Raw genomic sequence first — 14,903 nt, forward strand, 5'->3', positions numbered from 1 at the left:
TGATCGTGAGCAGAAATGCATTTGAATCTGCCCAAGATCCCAAAATGCCAAATGTGAAGGGCTAGAGAGCAGAATGCATATCCAGAAAGATTGTTTTCAGACCTGGTCTACAGACATGCTTACTACTTTTTAGCTAAATGTGCTGTATATTAGCTACATGTATATCTGTCTGCTTCCGGCAATCTGTGATGTTCTGTTTATTATATAAAACTGATTACCTTCTTGGTTTCAGTTCCTGTTTGCAGTAACAGTGCAGACTCCAGACAGGTGGAATGTAAACCAAGTGATGTTTATCTTGGTCTGGCCCTATAAGAGCGGCTCTCGAAACATAGGGAAAGAATGCCAGATTGGTTGATAATAACGTATATAAATTGTATACCCGCCCAGAATTAAATCAGATAGCTTTGAACATTTAGACTTTGCAGTCATCTCTTTTGTGTTCATCAAGAAGCTATCTCCTCAGTACCGAGAGGGTCCTGTGAGTGTGGTAATTGCCGTGATTATACCTAGCTGGTCTTGCTAGGTATATAGAAATACAGTTTGATTCCACTTCAGTTAGTAATTACAATTGCAAGGTTGCTTGAAAATATCAAAAGAGCTAGCATGTTATAAAAAAAAATGAAGTGGAAGCCCATCCATAGGGAGTGCACTGTTTGCACAGAGTTTGTAGGTTGTTGTGTTGAGCTGTGGGGTACTGAATTTAATAGCTTCCTGCATGGAGTTTGTAGGTTGCTTGTGTTTGAGTTGCAGGGTACTAGGATTGATTCCTGTTTGCATGGAGTTTGTAAGTTGCTTATGTGTGAGCTTGGAGGATATGGTTCTTTGTAAGGTTCCACGGAATATGTCAGTGCTATAAATCTTGGTGTGTGTGTGTGTGTGTGTGTGTGTGTGTGTGTGCGTGTGTTTACAAGGGGACTTCAAAAAGTTTCCACACTTTTTTTAACTCCATTAAATGTATTAAGAGTACGGAAAGTTTTTGAAGACCCCTTGTGTGTGTGTGTCTATATATATAGATATATATATACAGTGTGTGTGTGTATGGAGCTGTGACTGTGGTGAGTGTGGACCTTGAGGGGTTTGTTTGTGCCCCCCAATTTGTTTTTAGCACCAGCCGCCACTGATCCTCAACAATGCTTTACTTGATGTACTGTAATAATAATACTGTCATCCTAACTTATGTAAACTATTGTTATGGGGGTCTGCTTATTTCTTATGTTTTCTTCTTTTTTCATGTGTACTTTTAAGATCCATTGGATATTTTTTTTAAGTTGTTTGTTTCTATATATGCCAAAAAAACTTTATATTTTTAAAAGACTTCATCCTTTAAGTTGACTATAACATAGAACAGCTGGATCCTATGGCATAGCTGGTTGGTACTAAAAAACAGGGACAAATATATAAGCTAATTGCACAAAGTCCTTAATATTTAACAACTATGCAGTTTGAGGGTCTACCTAAATAGCAATGCACCTAACAGATTATTTATATAGGCACTCCCCGTATACTTTAACAATAATAAATGAACAATCATAGTTTGGATTACTTTTGTAAAAATGCAAAACAAATAATCTACTTGGTTCAATTTGACTTTTGTGTAGGCCTGAAAATCATAGTTTACTGATTGAACCACTTGGCACACTGCATTTTTTAATCAAAGCGAAAAAACTGTCGTATTGTTAGGTGCATGGACAGCATTATGATGCAACCATACACCACTACTTAGTAAATTTGGGCCACTGTGTCTTTTATCAGTATCTGGGAAGCTGTTATATTGACCTTGTCTAAATGCTTTCTCACCATTTTGTGCTACTCTTTAATCCTCTGAATGAGTAATTGGCTGTTTTTTCCCAAAAGGCCAAGGTGCATTTAACAAGAAAATAAAGAACCACTTTGCATTATGCTGAATTCACGCTGCAGCCGACAGGATTATGGATGGAAAAGCACTTTTTTTTCTTCTTGTCCCAAGAGGTTAACAGCGAGGTGAGACCTTGGCTTGATTAGGTCTGAGTGCAGCACCCTCATAAATAAATAAGCATATATTTCTATATTATCTCTTTCACAAAAAATAAACAGGCCGAAAAATAGTTTATGTGTAAAATTGCGTAAATTAGGACTGTTGGGTTGCTGTAGAAGTGCAATTTGTGGCTTCAGGCGTATTTCTTGATGATATTAGTGAAGTTCTTTAAATGTTTCCTCACCACCCCTAAGTGGAAGTGACATAGCTAAATACTTAGCTCTAGCCCTGATATAAGTCCCGGCTGCATCCAGCTCCTACTGCACATGCTCGCCGCTTGTCTTACTCAGTCCTATGGCTAGGTCCATATTTCTCCAGAAGCAATGATATGATTTTGGATCCAGCCATTGCAATCAATTGATTGAGCAGTGGGCATAAGGACCAAGAGTTGGACATCTGCAATGGGCCTATAAAGATTTTTACAAGTATCACCATGTAAAAAAAAGCAGTACGATTACCCACTGTGATTTGAAAGGTTTATAAGCCATAAAAAAAGAAGCTTAGAAATAAGCAGCAATATGGAAATTTGGGGCAGCACAGTGGTGTAGTGGTTAGCACTCTCACCTAGCAGTAAAAAGGGTCGCTGGTTCAAATCCCAACCACAACACTACATGCATGGAGCTTGCATGCTCTCCCTGAGCCTGCAAGGGCCACCTCCGGGCACCCAGGCCTCCCCCACACCCCAAAGACATGCTGGTAGATTGATTGACTTCTGTCCAAAATTGGCCCTAGTATATAAATGGGGATCTTGGATTGTAGACTTCTTGAGGGTAGGGATCAATGTGAGTGTGCAATGTACAGGGATAGGGACAATTGTAGACACTCACTCAGGATGGACTGGTGTCTTTATTCAACCTTACTAACTATGTAAGCTTAGCTTATTATTATTATACAGGATTTATATAGCGCCAACAGTTTGCACAGAGCTTTATGACATGAGGGCAGACAGTGTGGTTAAAATACAGGAGGGCTCTGCTCATTAGACCTTACAATATAGGAGGGAAAGTCAAGTGATACAAAAGGTAATAGCTGTGGGGGTAAGCTGATGGAGAAAGTTAAAGTACAATTGTTAGGTGAAGGCAGAATAGGCTTCTCTGAAGAGAAGGTTTTTCAGGGATCATCTAAAAACAAACAGAATAGGAGATAGACAGATTGGGATAGGGACTTCCATAGGTTGGAAGAGTTCTGAAGGTGAGCACGTGAGGAGGTGATTTGTGGGCTAAAGAGCAGGAGGTCTTGGGAGGAACAAACAGAACTATTTGGTTGGTATTTGAGACAGGGTTAGTGATATAGCTGGGGACCGAGTTGTGGATGGCTTTGTAACTTGTTAGTATTTACGTAATAGTATTTTGAAGTGTTTATAAACTCCTATTGATTAATTGTACCTATAGGTAAGCTTATAATAAAGCTTGCCTATAGGTACTGTAAATATCTCCTAAACGTGCGCTGTTTAGGAGATATTTTCTGTATATGCAGCTGATGACATCATTGGCGCATGCGCTCTGAAGAAACGGCTACCCGTGCCATTCCTTCAAAGCCCTGTGCCATGACAGGCAGCATTCGCAGGAGTGACCTCACATGGCTCTGGCCAGTCACACAGCTGGAGTCTGCAGACTCGGAAGGAAGATGGGTGAAGATGGATGTGGCCTCCAGCAGTTACAACGCATCGGTGGAGGGCAGGTAAGTTTCACATAATCTGTGTAGTAGCACATTATGCCATTACTTTGCAGGTCAGAAAAAAAAAGCCAGTGGTTTACTTCCTCTTTAATTTGTTGGGTGAGCAGAAGCCAGTGGAGAGATTGGCAGAGAGGATTGCAGATGCTGAGCGGTTTGTAAGATGGATGAGTCTGGCAGCAGCATTCACAGAAGGGATAGCCTATCTAAAGGTAATCCAGTGAGGAGGGAGTTGCAGTAGTCAAGACGGGAGTGAACTAGGAGCTTTGTGGTGTCATCGATTAGGAAGGAGCGTATTTTGGAGCTGTTGTGTAGGTTGAAGCGGCAAGATTTGGACAGTGATTGGACATGGGGGCCGAAAGGATAGATCAGGATTACACCTAGAACCTTGGCGTGCGGGAACAGGTTGATAGTTGTGCCATCGATTTTGTCCGAGAAATCAGGGAAAGAAGCACATATGGGAGGAAATATGGTGAGCTTAGTTTTGGATAGATTGAGTTTGAGGAAGTGGTGTGGCATCCAGGCTGATATATTTCACCTCTTGATAGTTGTTTATTGAACAATACATAAAAAATGTCATTGCGTGTAGTGAGCATACACTCCAGAAGGGATGAGGCAAAAAACTACAACTGAACTCAAAACTGGGCCCAAAAACGTTTATTTTAAATATATAATCCTCAAGAGTCACAAAGGATATAGATTCACTTTGTTTATACTAAATGCCTTTTCAGTTATTACCTTGTAAAAGTGGTAGTGACATTATCACTGTACTGTACATTGTTTGTACAGAGAGCAGAGCTGTGGGAGGGGCCCAGTAGATCCACCCACTACAGGCTGCCTGCAGAAAACTACAGGAGGGGGCGGAGACAAGACCAGTCACGCTGCACAAGAAGAGAGAGCAGCAGTGACTGGTCTTTATTATAGGAAGCTCAAGTTGCATGCCGCATTACTGCACATATATGAAATGTACAAAGGACACTACAATTCAGCTATCAATGCACATGATTCTTGTATTTAGCCAACATTTGTTTTTGCGGAGCTGAGCATTACATTTCCTCCTAGTGTTCATATATAAATGGGTGGGAATTATAAAGCAGCGAGCACTTTCTGCTGTAACAGGAAGCAGCAATGCTAACCACTGAGCTTTCATGCTGTCTTTTATTTTCATCACTGTCACTCATTAACAAACTCTGGCACTTTATGAATAAGTAAATAAATAGCCCAGTGCTAATTAAAATTGTTTTTGTAAGATCACCACAGAAATATTTGTGCTCAATCATTTTCCAAAATAAACAGCTGCATCCCACGCCTGGCAGCCTTCTTTCCCGAGGACACAGCGCCCTGGTAAGTTACCATCTGATGATCCCACTAGAAATATACTACAGCTCGTACCCTGCCATGGATCATGATAGAGGTGGTCAGGGCCCAGATCTGCAAGGGAGCTGTAGACTCTTCTCTTCCATGACCATTGACAAATACAGCCTAAAAAAGATAGATTTGTCTAAAATTCTGGAAGTGTATTTTAGTCATCGTGGGGGATGTAAAAAATGAAAATAAAAAAAAGGAAAAGTGTACAGCAACTGAAAATAAAACAAAAACTGTGATAAACAAGTGCAATAACAAACAATATTACGATATATCATTAAAAATGCCCAAAACATTCTGTGATAAAGTCCACTTAAAAGAGCGGAATAGCCTGTGATTATTAAGTGCAATCATAACTATGTAGTTATACTCCACTGAAAATATACGAAATGATCATTGATAAAGTTCAATCAAAAAAACACTCTCCTAGATCACTGTACCTCCCAGGAGAATGTGAGACTAACTATGAGGGTTGCCTGCATCTGATCCATGCCTGTGCGGTTTTCTTGGGGGACAGCAATCCTGGGCTTACATTACATCCCTCTATTTACATTTGTTTCTCCCTTTTTTTTTATGTGCCCTGTGCCGCAGATGATGAGCAAGGTGGTGGCTAGTGCCACCCTCCTGGAAGTCATTCTACTTCAGGCTACTGGATTACCTCTGTTTGCTCATGCTTCCAAATACCTGTTCAATGTGAGGGCACATGTTACCTACTACACAATAAAATAGTTCTTAGCAGTGAGCACTATGAATTTCTTTCTTCTTTGAGCTTCTGGTACCCACAGCACTGTATTTTCAGTGGTTGAGTAACAGCATTATTTGAAAGTGGTGGGAGAGGACCTCCATCATCTCTGGGAGTATCCAAGAAGGAGGTTGCCTGGATATCTATCTGTTCATGATTGTTTGACCTTTCGTAATGGAGGTCAAACCATAAGATGAGAGCACACCCTGGGGTGATTGCTGTTGGAGGTGTCACCGGAGTAGATTGGTTTCACTATTAAAAACAGAAATTCATTCGGCTTAATCATCGCAAGGCTGTAATGGCTGAAACATGTCAGCATTGATCCTGTGTATATGAGTTAGCCAAATAAAGGATAATACTAAGGAGTTATTGATTTGCCAGCATAATTTCTGCTTTGGATGTTTGTATAAGAGAGTGGGGATCCCCGCAACCTGAGCACCAAATCTCAGCTAGTATTTCGCAATTGTGCAGTTGAGCTTGGGTATTTTATGCGTGTGGTTTCACTATTAAAACAAATATTTTCAGCACATGTTATGAACTTTATCATATATATACACCATTTAATTTGTTTTTTTATTGGACCTTATCACTGATCATTTTGGATACTATCAATGGCTACATAGATATTATTGTACTTGTTAATCATAGACTTTTCAGCTCTTTTGTGTGGACACAGAATATTTTGGACATTATTAATGATATATTTTAATATTGTTGTTATTATATTTGTTTATCACCGTTTTTGTTTTATTTTCAGTTGCTGTAAACTGCAAATTTTTTTTATTGTAATTGTATTGTTTATTTTTAGAGCCCATTCACACAGGGGCAACACGACTTGTAGGCGACTTGATCAGGCTACTTGGACACGACTTGACAGCGGCGACTTGGGACGACTTCAAAACGACTTGTGATGACTTCAAGCGCGACTTGGGACGACTTACAAGTCGCCCCAGGCCAGGCGACTTTTGCCGCGGCCAAGCAGAGAATGAGCTCAAGGGGAAACTCCACGGCAAATTTCTGAAAAAAATTTGGCGTGGGTTCCCCCTCCGAGAGCATACCAGGTCCTTAGGTCTGGTATGGATTCCAAGGGGAACCCCCTACGCCGAAAAAACGGCGTGGGGGTCCCCCCCAGATCCACACCAGACCCTTATCCGAGCACGCTACCCGGCCGGCTAGGAAAGGGGGTGGGGACGAGCGGGCGGCCCCCCCCCTCCTGAGCCGTACCAGGCCGCGTGCCCTCAACATGGGGGGGTGCCTTGGGGGAGGGGGGGCGTGCGGCCCCCCCACCCCAAAGCACCTTGTCCCCATGTTGATGAGGACAAGGGCCTCTTCCCGACAACCCTGGCCGTTGGTTGTCGGGGTCTGCGGGCGGGGGGCTTATCGGAATCCGGGAGCCCCCTTTAATAAGGGGGCCCCCGGATACCGGCCCCCCACCCTATGTGAATGAGTATGGGGTACAATGTACCCCTACCCATTCACCTGTGAAATAAAGTACAATAAAACACACAACACAGAGAAAAAGTATTTTATTGCACAGCTCCGGGGGTCTTCCGTCTTCGGGGGTCTTCTCGCCGGACTCCTCCGCTATGTGTGTGTAGCTCTTTTGCCAGCGGAGGAGTCCGGCTTTCTTCCTCCCCGCCGCCGGCCTCTTCTCCCGACTTCGGGGGTCTTGTCCCCCTCTTCGGTTCTTCTGCCGGGCCACCGCGCCTGGTCCGGTGGCCCGGTCTTCTGTCGCCGTCTTCCGTTCTTCTGTCGCCGCCTTCGGTTCTTCTGCCGGGCCACCGCGCCTTCTTATAGCTCTTTTACAGGCGGTGGCCCGGTCTTCCGTCGCCGCCGCCGCCGCCGCCGCCTTCCGTTCTTCTCCTTCTTCTTCTCCTGGAGATGTTGACTCGACGAGCTCTCCGGCCGGAATGCCAGGGACGCGCTCCGCTGCCTCTTATATAGGGACAATGGGGCGGTGTCACATGGGTTGATGTCACATGGGTTGGTCACATGGGTTGATGTCACATGGTGACCCCGCCCCCTTACCATGTGACATCAACCCATGTGACCAACCCATGTGACATCAACCCATGTGACACCGCCCCATTGTCCCTATATAAGAGGCAGCGGAGCGCGTCCCTGGCATTCCGGCCGGAGAGCTCGTCGAGTCAACATCTCCAGGAGAAGAAGAAGGAGAAGAACGGAAGGCGGCGGCGGCGGCGGCGGCGACGGAAGACCGGGCCACCGCCTGTAAAAGAGCTATAAGAAGGCGCGGTGGCCCGGCAGAAGAACCGAAGGCGGCGACAGAAGACCGGGCCACCGGACCAGGCGCGGTGGCCCGGCAGAAGAACCGAAGAGGGGGACAAGACCCCCGAAGTCGGGAGAAGAGGCCGGCGGCGGGGAGGAAGAAAGCCGGACTCCTCCGCTGGCAAAAGAGCTACACACACATAGCGGAGGAGTCCGGCGAGAAGACCCCCGAAGACGGAAGACCCCCGGAGCTGTGCAATAAAATACTTTTTCTCTGTGTTGTGTGTTTTATTGTACTTTATTTCACAGGTGAATGGGTAGGGGTACATTGTACCCCATACTCATTCACATAGGGTGGGGGGCCGGTATCCGGGGGCCCCCTTATTAAAGGGGGCTCCCGGATTCCGATAAGCCCCCCGCCCGCAGACCCCGACAACCAACGGCCAGGGTTGTCGGGAAGAGGCCCTTGTCCTCATCAACATGGGGACAAGGTGCTTTGGGGTGGGGGGGCCGCACGCCCCCCCTCCCCCAAGGCACCCCCCCATGTTGAGGGCACGCGGCCTGGTACGGCTCAGGAGGGGGGGGGCCGCCCGCTCGTCCCCACCCCCTTTCCTGGCCGGCCGGGTAGCGTGCTCGGATAAGGGTCTGGTGTGGATCTGGGGGGGACCCCCACGCCGTTTTTTCGGCGTAGGGGGTTCCCCTTGGAATCCATACCAGACCTAAGGGCCTGGTATGCTCTCGGAGGGGGAACCCACGCCAAATTTTTTTCAGAAATTTGCCGTGGAGTTCCCTCTTGAGAGCTGATAATTCTGTCAAAGTCGCCTCCGTATAGACAGAGATCCGACTTGGAGGCGACCTCCATTGAAATCAATGGGTACCGGTCGCCTACAAGTCGGATAGAAGTAGTACAGGAACCTTTTTTGAAGTCGGAGCGACTTCAGTAGTGTGCATTAACACGGCTCTCATTCACTTACATTGATTTTTAAATGTTGTCCGACCTGAGGCGACCTGAGGCGACTAGGGGCGACCTGAAGTCGGATCAGGAGTTGCCCCTGTGTGAATGGGCTCTTATACAGTGCAGCAATTTTTGTATATTAATATTTTTATTGATTACACCTCTTAGTGCATGCAGCTCAATTTTGAAGATTTGTGCCTAATATTTTTGGTATTTTTATATTAAAACTTGTTGTTTCACCACCCCTTACATTACGTCCCTCTATTTACATTTGTTTCTCCCTTTTTTTTTATGTGCCCTGGATGATGAGCAAGGTGGCGGCTGGTGCCATCCTCCTGGAAGTCACTCTACTTCAGGCTACTGGATTACCACTGCTTGAGACTTGAACTGCCCTTCACCTGTTCGAGTTGGACTACCCCTCCTTTATGGATGGTGTTCTTTGGGTGATGTGATGTGTTGGGTTTGCGCCAGACACATCGTTTTCTTTGATGGCCAAAAAGTTAAATTTTAGTCTCATCAGACCAGAGCACTTTCCTCCATACATTTTGGGAGTCTCCCACATGCCTTTTCGCAAACTCAAAATGTGCCATTTTGTTTTTTTTCTGAAAGGAATGTCTTTCTTCACCAACGTAGACAATTGTGTTCTGATCCATCACATATAATTCAGAGTAAAAGAACATTGAACTTAAGGCTGTAATGTAATAAAATAGGTAAAAAGCCAAGGGGGGTGAATACTTTTGCAAGGCACTGTATCTGCCAAGCGAACTATAACCTAGGCCTGGAAGACTCTGTCTGTTGCTTTTCAAGGAGTGAAAGCTAGAATGACCACTCTGATGGTGGATGAGCAGATGTCTAGTATTTTGAAGGGTTCGCATGCAAAATTCTTGAAAAATTTGGACCCTTGGATGACGTACTCCTGCCCGTCCCTGCCCCTGACTAGCTATAGTCGACTGTAAACCTTGCTTGTGCAGGTCCTGTGTCCATGGTACTCGCCCTCTCCTGGGGCCTTTCTCTCACTTTCTTTTTCTTATTTTCCCTTTTTTTTTCCTCCTCTGTCTTTCTTTTCCTCTTCATTCTTGATATGACAGCTATTATATGGAGACTGATTTCCCTTAGGGGACAATACAGTATAACTTGTGCTATTTGCCTTACCTCTACCCTGACCCTTTTGGGTCCTGGCAACAGTTTATAGTTATGTTAGTCATTCTACGTAAATACACTGTTTCTTTTGTATATGCCTGTTCAACATTGCCCCTGCGTGGGAAAACCATGGCTTGTCATACTCTCTCGAAACGTAATAAAAATATTGAAACGGAAAACTTATAGTTTCACTGGGAGCTCAAACACACATAAAGCTGACTATGTGCTGACAGCTAACCAGTGGACTAATGATGACTTATCAGTATGCTGATACTCCTTCATTGCACAGTCAGCGGGCTGTGATTGTGTCCTTGACCAATCTTTGCTTTTGCTACTTAAAGCAGAATACTGCTGCCCACCACAAAAAAAATACCTCAGAAACCCATTTCCTTAGTTCAGCAAATGACTCATAAATGTCTTGTATTTTTGGCCTTACTTAGCTTCGTGGCTTAGGCCACATTCAACCCCGCTATTGTTGATGTTGGTGTCATCTTGTCTGAGTCTCAGTTTCCTCTATCTCTTTTTCTAACCTTACTGACATCCCCAAAAGAAGCCAAGTACCCAAGTGAATATAGTAAGAGCATGCGCCTAAGCTGGGGATAGTCTATAACGTCATCCTGGCATAGGCGCTGTGTACAACGCAGCACATCCTGAATGTGGCAAGAATGTATAATGATCTGTGCATGCACTGGTGACGTCATTGTGAACAATAACAGCAATCGCTCAGGAATGGAAAGGCTTTGCAGGTACTTAAAAACGATGTACACTACAAACTGTATGATTGAATCGGTTCTGAAATTGCTGTTTTACTAACCTGACAGCTTATTATTCTAAATGGAAAAACCTTCATTTTGTTTGCAAATATTAAAGATTCTAACTGCCAACAAGAATGAGTTCTTACATTTAAAGAGCACCTGTCACTTCAGATCCATCATGGCAGCGCCTGTTAGTGGTCATCCACTCACCTACTGCCACCACGTCCCTCACCTCGTTGTGTCACTTCCGCATCACCAGCCATCCCATTAGAGTGAATGGGACTGTCAGTGAGTCAACAGCGGGTCAAAGGAGGAGCCACTGCGGGACAGAGATGATAGTTGTTCTTTAAAAATTATGATTTAAAATCAAGCCTTTTCACTAGTGATGTAAATTAAATCTTCCCTGTTAAATATACACAATGGGGGTTATTTACGAAAGGCAAATCCATTTTGCAATACAAGTGCAAACTACAAGTGCAAAGTACACTTGAAATGGCATTGAAAATGCACTTGGAAGTGCAGTCGCAGTAAATCTAAGGCCGCGTACACACGCCCAACTTTGTCCGTCAAACAGTTTCGGCAAACAGTCCGCTCAAAATTAGCATGGACGGACATGGCCACACACGACGAACGAACAGTTTGCTGAAACCGTGCGCGATGACGTGAACGGCACGTACGACGGGACGAAAAATACGACGTCCTATACACTGCATTATAACTTTCGGCGTGTAAAGTCTTTCTGAGCATGCGCGGAACTTAGTTTGTCGAACAAGCCTACACACGAGGGAACTGTTCGCTGAAACAAGGTTTCAGAGGACAGTTTTTCGGAAATTCCGAAAAACCTTGTTCAGCGGACTGTTCGCTGAAACTGTCCGCTGAAAGCCCACACACGAGCGGACTGTTTGCCGAAACACTGTTCAGCGGACAAAGTTGGGCAAACAGTCCCCGCGTGTGTACGCGGCCTAAGGGGTAGATCTGAAATGAGGGGAAGCTCTGCAGATTTTATCATCCAAACATGTGCAAACTATAATGCTGTTTTTTATTCTCCTTGCATGTCCCCCTCGGATCTACAGAGACTGCACTTCTAAGTGCACTTTCAGTGCAATTTCAAGAGCACTTTGCACTTGTCGTTTGCACTTGTAGTGCAAAGTGGATTTGCCTTTCAGAAATAACTCCCAATGCTTTATTATAAAGTAAGAAAGGATCATGAAAGTGGAAGTGCAATTCATTTATTATTCGTATTATTATTATTATTATTATGATCATTAATATTTTATTATAGTATTTACTTGATATAGCTCTGACAACTTACACAGCATTTTACCTACTGCACATACACATCAGTCCCTGCCTCAAGGATCTTATAATCTAAGGTCTCTAATTCACATTCATACATATACATGCACACACATACTGGGGGTCAGTTTAGACAGGGGGCAATTAACCTACCAGCATGAGCTGGGCATCAAGAGAAAACCTATGCAAGCACAAGGAGAACACGAAAAATCCAGGCAGGTAGTTGTTATAATAGGGATTATAATGCTGAAAGGCAGAAGTGCTAACTACTGAGCCACTGTGCTGCCTATTATAGGGATGCATATTACAGGCACAGTGGCAAGGATTTGAATTCCCTACATTTGGCAAGAAGAAACCCTGCATCAATATGCCATGATCCCACCTAAGCCGCATATTAGTGCCAAGGCAATAAAATAACAATTCAACTTTCTTGATCTTGAACTAGCATACAGTTCAAAGTTAAATCGGAACTAAACCCATCAATTTAATGGTTTCTAAAAACAGTTACATTCCTGGCATGCCTAGAATGCTAGCTGTCACATTTGCTTGGGCTCTCAACCAAACCGTCAAAGCATCAAATGGCTGAAGAAGTCATAACTGATCACATGTGCAGCCCCAAAGCAGTTGAAGATCAAACAGAGGCATAGAAGGGTTTAGTTCCGCTTTAATGAGAATGTCATATAGCTTGGAGGAGCCTTGGAGCTGTGCACTCCATTATGTTACACATTCAAGAAAGGATCCCTTTAAAAGAAATGCATATGATGAAATCCAGGTGGTGTCTGATCGGTTAGCAGTGGCTTGGATCTAAGCGTTCACTTTCTAAAAGTCGAACATATTGCGAGAGCGAGGCTTTAGACGCATTTCATCACTGATATTAACAATGAATATAACAGCAACTTATACTGGAAAATTTTACAACATGTCAACATTTTATTGCACATCTACACTTTACAGCTGAACTAATTATGTAAAAAGAAATAACTAGGCTCTAGAAAAAAAAATCATAAAACGCAGTCTGCTGGGTCTTCAGTGCAGCTGGGAGTGTGAAATTAAAACTTTGGGAAGCTGAGCCCCACAAGCTTTTCAGGCAGTTATACATCTAGACTGTAATCTTAAAGTTATATTAAAGGCAGTTTTTTTTTTCTTAAAAAAATAAAATACATGTCACACTTACTATGCAGTGGTTCCTCTTCTAAGGGCCAACACTGGTCGCTCCTGGTCCCTCCTTCCTGCCAAGTGCCCCCAGAGCAAGCAGCTTGCTTGCTTTTGCTTGCTTTCACACACAGAACATGGCTCAGCCCCACCCCGCTCTCACCTTATTGGCTTACTGGCTGTGATTGACAGTAGCGGGAGGCAGAAGAGACCCACGAGAGACGCTGCTCTTGTGCTCATCACAGGATCAAGATTAAGCTCACGTAAGTATGAGTGGGGGCTGTTGCACACAGAAGGTTTTTTTTTTAACCTTCATGCATAGAATACATAGAGTCTTTACAACCACTTCACATCCCCATATTGTTAAATGAAATCCGCAAGAGCGATCTCCCATCCTGGGCGGGCATCATATGACGCCCTGGGCTTCCCGGCCGTCTAGGGGGCACACACAACACATCACTCGGGAGCCGTGCCGGGTGGCCGCGATGTCCACAGGGCACCCGCGATTGCCGGTAACAGAGCCGGGACGTGGATCTGTGGGTATAAACTGCCCAGGGAGTGCTCCCCTCCCCCCTCTGAACCATACCAGGCCACATTCCCCCTACACCAAAGCAAAAGCACCTTGTCCCCATGTTGACGGGGACAAGGGCCTCTTCTGCGGCAATGTAAAGTCTTGCCATAAATAAGCAATATCCCAGATAAGTGCCAGTTACCTTAGCTCCCCAGTGCCACCCCATTGTGTCAGTTTGGAAATTGGGTTGGTCATCAAGCATCATGTTGGCCGAAAACCAGCCATCTGAAGCCTCTACCACACAGCTACAACTTATGTAGGAGTTTTTTTTTTCATCTCTGTGTATCACCTGAGGCCAACGAAATTAAAGTGAATTTCCTGTTAAAGGATAAGTTCACATATTGGAGAATGTTACATGTTACACACATATGCTGAGCTAACCCTGAGGATTCTGAGGTTTTAATCATTCAGGCAGATAGACTTGCCTTGGAGGGGAATTTTGTAGGCTGCACCAAATGGCCTAACAATTACAAGCTATGGTTACAATTTGAGCATTGCTTGCAATGATCGAGGCTTCATGGCTATTCTTAGGTACACAGTAAGCAAACAACGGCTATTGGAAATGTTTGTGGTTACATAATCCAGCTTTGTAGGGGAGAATAAAGGGGAGGAATCAAAATGCTGTACAAGTGCAAAGTCCCAGCAATTACTGTAAGCCCCTGTACACACAGTCGGGCATTCCGACAACCAAATCCGTCGGATTTTGTCCAACGGATTTTGTCCAAAACTGTTGCATACACACAGTTGGACAAAGTTGTCAGAAAATCCGATCGTACTTAACGTGATGACGTTATTTCGTTAGGACAGGACTACGTTCAGGCTAGTAGCCAATAGCTTTGGTCTAGGAATTTGATCTGAGCATGCGTGGCACTTTGTCCAATTGGAATTCTCTACACATGATCGGACAAAGTCCGATCGGATCATGTTGTCTGAAAATTTTATAGCCCAGCTGGAAAACTTGTTCCGTCAGATACTCCGATGGAAACAGTCCGATGGAGCCCACACACTGT

General features: G+C 44.4%; 1 protein-coding gene across 3 annotated transcripts in view; it reads right to left on the bottom strand.

Annotated features, from left to right (window-relative positions):
• The window catches only part of EPHB1 (EPH receptor B1), a 409,064-nt gene that overhangs the window by 209,496 nt on the left and 184,665 nt on the right, over nt 1-14,903 (bottom strand). The gene's annotated exons all lie outside the window — the stretch shown is intronic.

Source organism: Lithobates pipiens, unplaced genomic scaffold (genome assembly GCF_037356315.1).
Source record: "Lithobates pipiens isolate NorthernLeopardFrog02 unplaced genomic scaffold, aLitPip1_a1.2 Scaffold_18, whole genome shotgun sequence".
Lineage (NCBI taxonomy): Eukaryota > Metazoa > Chordata > Amphibia > Anura > Ranidae > Lithobates > Lithobates pipiens.